This window comes from Aegilops tauschii, chromosome 2 (assembly GCF_002575655.3).
Source record: "Aegilops tauschii subsp. strangulata cultivar AL8/78 chromosome 2, Aet v6.0, whole genome shotgun sequence".
NCBI lineage: Eukaryota > Viridiplantae > Streptophyta > Magnoliopsida > Poales > Poaceae > Aegilops > Aegilops tauschii.
This window is the reverse complement of record NC_053036.3, coordinates 587,712,610-587,724,880: the sequence shown is the minus strand read 5'-3', so window position 1 is coordinate 587,724,880 and position 12,271 is coordinate 587,712,610.

Below are 12,271 nucleotides of genomic sequence, written 5' to 3'. Positions count from 1 at the left end.
CGTTGCTTCCACCGCAGGCGAGGTGTTCGAAGAAATGGCCGGAAGGTATGCATCTTCGATCCCTTCTACTTACTTTGATTTTTGCCCTTGTGGTAGCTCGTGACTTGATGTCACTCACTGCAGCAGTGGTTCGAACAATGCCACTGCCGAGCTCGTCAACTTGTTGAACACCAACACCGTCGACATCGATCAAGCCCCGTTCGCTGATTTCGATTACAATGAAATGGAGGGTGGCGTGGATGATCACGATGGTGAAGATGAAGTGGAGGAGGTAGATGAGGGGGTGTATGAGTGAGGTGTCTCTTGATGCTACACGATGTTGGAAGACCAAATCTTGATCAAGGCTTGGAGTGCGGTGTCTCTTGATGCTTGCACCGGTACATCTCAAACCGCCAAGAGGTATTGGCAAAGAATCGAAGATCACTACTTCCGCATGATGGGGAAGCATCCCAATAGGACTCCATGCACCTTTCGGTCACTCCAAGGTCGTTGGGACGTGATTAAGCCAATTTTTAGCCGTTGGGTTGCTTGCTTGGAACAAGTTCGCAATGCACCTCCAAGTGGAATCATGGAATCCGACTATGTGAGTTTGTTTTCACGTCCCATGTTGTGCAAATCATTTGTACCATTTTAAGTGATTGCATCATTCGGTGATGGATTCGGGGGCTGCGATGCCATCGATGGAGGTGGTGCGGAGTGAAGATCATGACGACGGGTGAAAAGAGACCACGATGATGATGGACGTGGTCGTCGCTTTTGCATGAAGTCCTTTTGCGTTTGTCGTACATAATTATGCTTTTATTTGTGCGCGAACTATGTTTTATTGTTCGAATTTCAACTCAATTGTTGGAATCACTATCAAATTCGCTTATCGAGGGTTTTCGGTTTGCAGGGCGCCGTGGGCTACGGCCCAGCAGACCCCGCGTAACCGACCTGTCTTGACGGGTCGGGCTCGGCCCCGCATAGCCTACCCGTTGTTTGCTCGGCCGCAGCTCGTGTCGACTGAGGGAGTCCTGGACTAAGGGGTCCTCGGGCGTCCGGCCTGTTAGCCATGGGCCGGACTGATGGGCCGTGAAGATACAAAGACCGAATACTCTACCCGTGTCCGGATGGGACTCTCCTTGGCGTGGAAGGCAAGCTTGGCGATCAAATATGTAGATTCCTTTCTGTGTAACCGACCTTGTGTAACCCTATATCCTCCCGGTGTCTATATAAACCGGAGGACTTAGTCCGGAGAGGAGAGACTCATTACCATAGTCATACGGGCTAGACTTTTAGGGTTTAGCCATTACGATCTCGTGGTAGATCAACTCTTGTAATACTCATATTCATCAAGATCAATCAAGCAGGAAGTAGGGTATTACCTCCATAGAGAGGGCCCGAACCTGGGTAAACATTGTGTCCCCCGTCTCCTGTTACCATCATCCTTAGACGCGCAGTTTCGGACCCCCTACCCGAGATCCGCCGTTTTTGACACCGACATTGGTGCTTTCATTGAGAATTCCACTGTGACATCGAAGACAGGATTGATGGCTCGCCTTGTTCTCAAGGACAATATCACCTCCGGAGGAGCACTGGCCCCAGGCCAAACCCTCCGGCTGGGCGGCTTTACCATGACCGCCCGTTCGGCCGTTGAGCCGGCGGTGATCTCTCGGGTCATCGAAAATCCCCTTCGTATCGACTCCGGACACTCCAAGCAGATGGATCCAGCGAAGCTTTCGTCTTTAAACGAACTCCTTGACCGCATCGCCGCCCCGGGGGTCGCTACAGACTACGATTGAATTGGGCTTAAACCCGATCAGAGAGAAATCAAATCTCCACCGATCACCCACCAGATAGCGGTAGTCGAGGAGCGAGACGACAACTCTTCCTCCATACTAAGGACGGACTATGTCCGGATCTCCGATCTCAAAGAACCGGACACCCACCTGCGAGGAGATGCATCCTGCCCTCCGAATGTAGAATCGGACGGCGGGCCCAAGAAATCAGTGGATATCCCGGAGCCCGATCTATTAAATTCGGACGACCTTCAGACTCCGGATCCAAAATTGGGCCAGAGTTCATATTTAAAACCACCCACCCACCCAAATATAAGCGCTCTCATGAGCATACAACAACAGTCTCAGGAAACGGTCCACCACTTCTAGGCTAGATTCCTTCTTGTCAAAGACAAGATTAAAGATTGACGCAACGAGGACGCAATCTCAGAGTTCTGAAACAATTGCATGGACGAAGGAATCGTCTACGCCATCAACCGCCGTCGCATATTACACTTTGCTGACCTGGCAACTATCGTACAGAAGTACATCGCAATGGAAAGCACCTGGAAAACTCAGGCAGCCCGTTGGGAACCATCGGTCCACACTCAACCCCTCGTTCAGGCGAAAAGGGTGCACCCTCGTGGCACGCCCGGCCCAATAGTAAAGAAATACAAATCCACTACGGGGCGCGGAACCGTTCTGGAAGGATGGCTCAATGGGCCATGCAAAATACACGCAACACCGGATAACATACCAACCCACAGCCTTAGAGCATGTTGGATACTCCGGCAAGTGGCCAAGAGCGGCGAAGATATCCTCACCAAGAATACACCAAAACAACACCCCCCCAGAAGACGACGACCCCAAAGTACTGACGGTCTTCGAGACATTCGCTTCAAACAATAGGCGCAAAAGGGCACTCCGCGAACTCGCCGAAGTCTGCCAAATCGCAGAAATAAACCCTTGGAACGACACGGCTATAACTTTTAATGCCAGGGACGAACGAAAATACAGGACAGTCCGAGCACCAGCCGCCTTGGTCCTTAGTCCAATTGTGGACGGCTTTCGGCTCACCAAGGTTCTCATGGGTGGCGACAGCGGACTGAACCTCATTTATGAGGACACACTCCATAAAATGTAAATAGACAGGAGCCACATTGAGCAAAGCAGCATGACCTTCCGAGGAATCATTCCTAGTCGGGAGGCACAGTGTGTGGGAAAAATCACACTTGACGTGGTATTCGGTACGCCGGAGAATTATCGGTCCGAAGAGATAACCTTCCAAGTTTCCCCTTTCAACAACGGATATCACGCCCTCTTGGGGCGAGGTGCATTTACACGCTTCCAAGCTATACCTCATTACGGATACATGAAGCTTAAGATGCCCAGGCCCAACGGCACAATCACTCTCGCCAGTGATCCAGACATAGCACTCCGCGCCGAGAATAAAACCGCATCCCTCGCCCTTGAGGCATTATCTGAAGCCCTCGCGGCCGAAGAGTTAACCACATTGCGCTCCACGGTGGATAGGGATGATGTGGTCCTAGACAAACGACCCAAATCCACCTCCTTCAAGCCGGCAGAGGAAATAGTCAAATTCAGGTCCATCCAACAGACCCCAACAAGACAGCATCTATCGGGGCACAACTCGATCCAATGGTCGATGCCGCGCTATGAGAGTTTCTGTGTGAAAACTGGGACATATTCGCCTCGCACCCTTCTGACATGCCAGGAATCCCACGCAGGCTAGCCGAACACAGCCTCAATATCTTAAAGGGATATAAACCGGTCAAACAAACACTGTGGTGTTTTTTCGAACCCAAACGACAAACTATGGGAGAAGAGCTAGCCAAGTTACTCGAAGCCGGACTCATCAGAGAAATAAAACACCCGAACTAGCTAGTAAACCTGGTGATGCTACCAAAGAAGGATAAATCCTGGCACCTATGTGTCGATTTCAAAGACCTCAACAAGGCTTGCCCCAAAGATACCTTCGCCCTCTCCCGGATCGATCAGATCATTGACGCTACCGCAGGACATGACTCGTTGTGTTTTCTCGATGCATACTCCGGATACCATCAGATCAAGATGAAGGAGTCCGATCAAGCCGCAACGGCATTCATTACCCCATATGGGCCTTTCTGCTTCAACACTATGCCTTTCGGGGTCAAAAACACTGGCGCCACTTACCAACGCATGATTCAAACATGCCTGGAGAAGCAGATTGGCAAGACAGTAGAAGCATATGTGGACGACGTCGTCATTAAGACCAGGCATGTCGAGTCGCTAATAGACGATTTACGTCTCACATTCGACAACCTCCGTGCATACGACATTAAGCTCAATCTAGAAAAGTGCGTTTTCGGCGTCCCCGCCGGAAAACTACTGGGCTTCATTGTTTCCAGCAGAGGAATCAGCCAAAATCCGAGCTTTGTCGCAATTGGCTACACCAACAGACCTTAAACAGGTCCAAAAACTGTCCAGATGTGTGGCAGCGTTAAGCCGCTTTATCTCCAGATTGGGAGAAAAGGCATTGCCACTGTACCGCCTACTCCGGCGCACCGATCACTTCGAGTGGACGGATGCGGCAACGGCCGGACTGGAAGAAATAAAAGCCCTCCTAGCGAGCAACCCAATCCTGGCCGCGCCAAACGTTGGCGAACCCATGCTATTATACATATCGGCCAGACACCAGGTGGTTGCTACCTCTTCAGCACTGCGTTGGTTTTCCCTTGAAGAGGAAAGGATGATGCAGTAAAGTAGCGTAAGTATTTCCCTCAGTTTTTGAGAACCAAGGTATCAATCCAGTAGGAGGCCACGCTCAAGTCCCTTGCACCTTCACAAACAAATAAGAACCTTGCAACCAACGCGATAAAGGGGTTGTCAATCCCTTCACGGCCACTTGCAAAAGTGAGATCTGATAGAGATGATAAGATAGTATTTTTGGTATTTTTTATGATAAAGACTAAAAGTAAAGAAAGCAAAATAAACGGTAATAGAAATAACTTGTTGACGGGAGATTAATATGATGGAAAATAGACCCCGGGGCCATAGGTTTCACTAGTTGCTTCTCTCAAGATAGCATAAGTATTACGGTGGGTAAACGAATTACTGTCGAGCAATTGATAGAATTGAGCATAGTTATGAGAATATCTAGGTATGATCATGTATATAGGCATCATGTCCGTGACAAGTAGACCGACTCCTGCCTGCATCTACTACTATTACTCCACACATCGACCGCTATGTAGCATGCATCTAGAGTATTGAGTTCATAAGAACGGAGTAACGCTTTAAGCAAGATGACATGATGTAGAGGGATAAAATCATGCAATATGATATAAACCCCATCTTTTTATCCTCGATGGCAACAATACAATACGTGTCGTTTCCCCTACTATCACTGGGATCGAGCACCGCAACATTGAACCCAAAGCTAAGCACTTCTCCCATTGCAAGAAAGATCAATCTAGTAGGCCAAACCAAACTGATAATTCGAAGAGACTTGCAAAGATAACCAATCATACATAAAAGAATTCAGAGGAGATTCAAATATTGTTCATAGATAATCTTGATCATAACCCACAATTCATCGGATCTCGACAAACACACCTCAAAAGAAGAGTTACATCAAATAGATCTCCAAGAGAACCGAGGAGAAATTTGTATTGAGATCCAAAGAGAGAGAAGAAGCCATCTAGCTAATAACTATGGACCCGAAGGTCTGAGGTAAACTACTCACACATCATCGGAGAGGCTATAGTGTTGATGTAGAAGCCCTCCGTGATCAATGCCCCCTCCGACGGAGCGCCGGAAAAGTCCCCAAGATGGGATCTCACGGGTACAGAAGGTTGCGGTGGTGGAAATAGGGTTTTGGCTCCGTATATGATGTTTCCAGGGTATATGAGTATATATAGGCGAAGGAGGTTGGTCAGGAGAGCTACGAGGGGCCCACGAGGGTGGAGGGCGCGCCCCCTGCCTCATGGCCTCCTCGTTGATTGCTTGACGTCCACTCCAAGTCCTCTGGATCACGTTTGTTCCGAAAATCACATTCCCGAAGGTTTCATTCCGTTTGGATTCCGTTTGATATCCTTTTCCTTCGAAACACTGAAATAGGCAAAAAACAGCAATTCGGGCTGGGCCTCCGGTTAATAGGTTAGTCCCAAAAATAATATAAAAGTGTATAATAAAGCCCATTAAACATCCAAAACAGAATATAATATAGCATGGAACAATAAAAAATTATAGATACGTTGGAGACGTATCAAGCATCCCCAAGCTTAATTCCTGCTCGTCCTCGAGTAGGTAAATGATAAAAACAGAATTTTTGATGTGGAATGCTACTTGGCATAATTTTCAATGTAATTCTCTTATTTGTGGTATGAATATTCAGATCCGAAAGATTCAAGATAAAAGTTTAGTATTGACATAAAGTAATAATACTTCAAGCATACTAACTAAGCAATTATGTCTTCTCAAAATAACATGGCCAAAGAAAGTTCATCCCTACAAAATAATATAGTTTGGTCATGCTCCATTTTCGTCACACAAGAATGCTCTCATCATGCACAACCCCGATGACAACCCAAGCAATTGTTTCATACTTTAGTAATCTCAAACTTTTTTCAACTTTCACGCAATATATGAGCGTGAGCCATGGATATAGCACTATGGGTGGAATAGAATATGATGACGGGGGTTGTGTGGAGAAGACAAAAAAGGAGAAAGTCTGACATTGCACTACTAGGGAAAAGCCTAGCAGCAGCGCGGGTTTTAGGACTATCAGTAGCACGGGCAGGAGCGCTACTGGTATGTCACTACAGCTAAAGGTTAGCAGTAGCGTTGGTTAACCCACGCTACTGCTACACCGACTTAGTAGTAGCACTTTCTCGACGCGGCGCTACTGGTAATTACTAGTAGCGCTTCTCCCAGCCCGCGCTACTACTATTATTCCGTATTTTATTTCTTTTTTATTTCATGTTGTATTCATACACCTCTATACAAGTTTTCATACAGCAGCAATTTAGAGATTGTTTTTACATCATAATGAGTTATTACATCATTGGGTGAAAGAACCGTGGACTAGTTTCAAGTGGATGGACATCCACTTGAAACTAATATGCGGTTCTTTCACGCAATGATATAATAAATATCATCATCATATCATTAACAACTTAACATCATAATACATCATTGTCATATAACACCTCCTCATGATCATCGTTTTCATCGATGAGACATCACATAGCAAGTTGGTCACTAGTCATAATCACAACTACTCCTCATCATCAACTCTAACACATTGTACCACATAATAAACATATTGTAACTCATAGGACCTACTACATTCTCTTAGGACCTACTATATTCTCTAAGGTAAAATAGCAAAAAACAAGATAGCCCCTGGCTCTCCATTATGGAGAATGCAGATTATCCTGTCTCCAATTCTTGCCTTTCGCTTATTGTTGCTTCCAAGAACCTCCTTACGAATGTCCAAACATTTTTTCCACTCTTTGATTAGCATGTGTTCACCGGTTTCAGAAATCCGATATGCACAGGTGAGATCCGTAGGATGACCTGGCTGTATGTTTAGAACTTCAAGGCGACCATTGTAATACATCAGATGAGGCACACAATCCATCGGGATTTTCTGTTGAAAAACATAGTAATAACTTCATAGTTAGCAATGATGTACTAGTTTTAGAAGTATGCAAAAGATGCACGGATGTCGTAATAGTAAAAAATCTTACCAGGGTATCTCCATAGAAGTTATCGTTGTTCAACACGTGTACTAGTGGCACGTATTCACCATAATTTGGAGGAGTTTGATAATAGGTATTGTAATTCTCAAAGAAAGTACAAAATGCGATCAGATGATTTTTCTCCTTATAAGTTAATTCGGAGCCATCGGTGTAGTGGGTTTTGTCTACCATCTTCCGCACATTCTTTGAAGAATGAAAATAAGTTGTCAATGGAAATAAGCTGTCAACTATTTTGAAATAAACAGTATAATAGTTAATAACTATGTTTGAGAAACTCACATAGCGGTAGAATCGGAAGCGTATCAACAAGGACCCAAATGTCCATATTGTTTTGCTCGATGTCAGGATCACCAAGATCCATGGTGACAATCATACCCTCATAAAAACCATACATTTTGCAAAGTGCTTCCCAATTTTGGCAATCAAAATGGGTTACGCTCTGAGAATTGTACATATTTACTTCAAAATCCATATCATGATGGGTCCTTAGGTGTATTTTCTTTGTTTCAAAATTTTCATGGTCTTCAAAACCCATCCTCTCCAAGACATAGCGTCTTGCATGGCATGGGATAAGCTAGTCGAATTGTAAAAGATGAAAATTAGACGTTGAAATAGTTGAAGTCGTGCTTAATTACGAAAAAAACACTTGTCGTCGTTGCGTACCGTTTCAACGTCGAAGGTCTCCTCGAGCTTAATGCTGAAGCGCCGATCATCGTCCAGGTGAGGGCACCTGTCGCACAGACCTCGATCGTCGTGGCACCAGCTGCACTCCCCTGGGAGACTTCCGTCATCCGAGTACGACATTTCCTACGTTCATAATTCCAAGATTAAACTTGTACAATTAAATATATGTACTAAAAAACCTAAATTAGATCATTATTTTTCAAGAAAATCCAGGCCACTCGATATTTCCTACATATTCTAGCACAAGTCATGCCAGAATTCACAGAAAAATCCGGCATGACCTTTGCTAAAAAAGGACATATCGAGCGCCTGAAATTTGCCGGAACGGAAATTAATCAACACTCCGGCAAAACATAGGCCACTCGGAGGTGTAACCTGAACATGACCGGCCACTTGGGCAACCACATATCCTATTTGATCAACACAGGATATACATGTTTTTATCTACATCATATATATCTTATAGGACTCATATTGACATGGAGATTTGGCTGGTCTCACCTCGAGGTCGGAGGGGGTCGGTGACGGGGACGACGGCGGGGATGATGGAGGGGCTCCTTGATTTCTACAAAAGCAAAAACCCTATAAGTTATCACTAATACATCCCGAATAATTGCTTAAAATAAAAAAATAACAACAAATATGACATGTTCAACTAGTTCTATTAATTCAACTAGTTCTTACTGAATATAAACTTACTATAAATAGAAAAAAAACAGTTCTTTCTAAAAATAAAGTAGTTCAACTAGTTATATTAATTTTCTTACTAAAAATACATTAGTTCTATTAATTCAACTAGTTCAACTAGTTTATTAATTTACTTACTAAATAAACTAGTCCTATTAATCATTTAATATAAATAAAGTAGTTATATTAATCACTTACTAAATAAACTATTTCTATTAAACACTTGCTAAAAATTCTACTACCCTAGTTCTACCCTAAATTTTCTTACTTCTATTTTATTCAAAACACCTAAAATAGTCAAAAAAAATTCTATTAAAAAACTACATTCTACAATGTGTACATTCTAAAATCTACATTTAAATTACCTACAATTTGCAAGAACAGAGACAAGGGAGGGAGGGAGGAGAGAGGAGGGGGAGGGGGCGTCCGGAGGAGGAGGGGAGGGGCCAGCCGGAGGAGGAGGAGGAAGGGGCGGTGGGAGGAGGGCTGCCGGCGGAGGAGGGAGGAGGGGCGGCCGGAGGAGGGGAGGAGGGGCCGGCCGGAGGAGGAGGAGGGAGGGGCGGTGGGAGGAGGGCTGCCGGCGGAGGAGGGAGGAGGGGCGGCCGGAGGCGGAGGGACGAGGGCGCGGTGGGAGGAGGAGGGAGGAGGGCGTGGTGGGAGGAGGAGGGAGGAGGGCGTGGTGGGAGGAGGAGGGAGGGAAGGAGGGAGTACCTTGGTGGAGGACGGACGACGGCGGCGGACGACGGGTATCGGCGCGGGCGAGAATGACTGAGAGGGAGAGTGAGTGAGAGAGGGTCGGCCGCGTGGGGAGGATAAGGTAGGGTTAGTAGTAGCGCGTGTGCGAGAAAAGCACTACAATTAAGGAGAATAGCAGTAGCGCAGGGCGAGGATACGCGCTACTGCTAAGTTGGGCTAGCCATGTGTGCCCAGTTCAAACATAGCAGCATCGCTTTTTGCTAGTACGCGCTACTGCTAAAGTTATAGCAGTAGCGCGGTTTATTTACGGGCGCTGCTACTAAGTAGCAGTAGCGCGTGATTTTGTCCAGCGCTGCTGCTAAGATGCTGTGTATAAGGTTTTCCCTAGTAGTGTTGACGCGGCTAATGAATGAGCTAGGGAGATGCCCATCGATTGATGTCAATGCAAGGAGTAGGGATTGCCATGCAACGGATGCACTAGAGCTATAAATGCATGAAAGCTCAACAAAAGAAACTAAGTGGGTGTGCATCCAACTTGCTTGCTCACGAAGACCTAGGGCATTTGAGGAAGCCCATTGTTGGAATATACAAGCCAAGTTCTATAATGAAAAATTCCCACTAGTATATGAAAGTGACAAAACAAGAGACTCTCTATCATAAAGATCACGGTGCTATTTTGAAGCAAAAGTGTGGAAAAAAAGGATAGTAGCATTGTCCCCTTTTTTATTTTATTTATTTTATTTTTTTGGGCCTTTCCTTTTTTTATTTGGCCTTTCTCCTTTTTTTTGGGACTATGCTCTATGAATGATGATCATCACACTTCTATTTATTTACAACTCAATGATTACAACTCGATACTAGAACAAAGTATGACTCTATATGAATGCCTCCGGCAGTGTACCGGGATGGGCAATAAATCAAGAGTGATATGTATGAAATAATATGCATGGTGGCTTTGCCACAAATACGATGTCAACTACATGATCATGCAAGGCAATATGACAATGATGAAATGTGTCATGATAAACAGAACGGTGGAAAGTTGCATGGCAATATATCTCGGAATGGCTATGGAAATGCCATAATAGGTAGGTATGGTGGCTGTTTTGAGGAAGATATAAGGAGGTTTATGTGTGATAGAGCGTATCGTATCACGGGGTTTGGATGCACCGGCGAAGTTTGCACCAACTCTCAAGGTGAGAAAGGGCAATGCATGGTACCGAAGAGGCTAGCAATGATGGAAGGGTGAGAGTGCGTATAATCCATGGACTCAACATTAGTCATAAAGAACTCACATACTTATTGAAAAAATCTACAAGTCATCAAAAACCAAGCACTACGCGCATGCTCCTAGGGGGATAGATTGGTAGGAAAAGACCATCGCTCGTCCCCAACCGCCACTCATAAGGAGGACAATCAAAGAACACCTCATGTTTCAAATTTGTTACACAATGTTTACCATACGTGCATGCTACGGGACTTGCAAACTTCAACACAAGTATTTGTCAAATTCACAATTACTCAAATAGCACAACTTTAATATTACTACCTCCATATGTCAAAACAATCATCAAGCATCAAACTTTTCTTAGTATTCAACGCACTTATAAGAAAGTTTTTACTAATCTTGGATGCCTATCATATTAGGACTAATTTCACAATTTAAGCAAATTACCATGCTGTTTTGTAGGACTCTTAAAATGATATAAGTGAAGCATGAGAGAACAATAGTTTCTATAAAACAAACCACCACCGTGCTCTAAAAGATATAAGTGAAGCACTAGAGCAAAAATTATATAGCTCAAAAGATATAAGTGAAGCACATAGAGTATTCTAATAAATTCCGAATCATGTGTGTCTCTCTCAAAAGTGTATTCAGCGAGGAAGATTGTGGTAAACTAAAAACAAAGACTCAAATCATACAAGACGCTCCAAGCAAAACACATATCATGTGGTGAATAAAAATATAGCTCCAAGTAAAGTTACCGATGGACGAAGACGAAGGAGGGGATGCCTTCCGGGGCATCCCCAAGCTTTGGCTTTTTGGTGTCCTTGGATTTACCTTGGGGTGCCTTGGGCATCCCCAAGCTTAGGCTCTTGCCACTCCTTGTTCCATAATCCATCAAATCCTTACCGAAAACTTGAAAACTTCACAACACAAAACTTAACAGAAAATCTTGTGAGCTCCGTTAGCGAAAGAAAACAAAACACCACTTCAAGGTACTGTAATGAACTCATTCTTTATTTATATTGGTGTTAAACCTACTGTATTCCAACTTCTCTATGGTTTATAAACTATTTTATTAACCATAGACTCATCAAAGTAAGCAAACAACACACGAAAAACAGAATCTGTCAAAAACAGAACAGTCTGTAGTAATCTGTATCTAATGAAAACTTCTGGAACTCAGAAAAATCTACCAAAATAGGAAGACCTAAATAATTTGTTTATTGCTACTGCAATTGGAATCAGTATTTTATCACGTTCTGGTGATTTTAAACAATTGTTTTCGTGAACAGAAAGTTTCTGGAATTTTCAGCAAGAACAAATAACTATCATCCAAGAGGATCCTATAGGTTTTACTTGGCACAAACACTAATTGAAACACAAAAACAAATCTAACTAGAGGCTAGATCGGCTAGATCAAAGATTTATTCCTAAACAGGAGCAAAAAGCAAAAA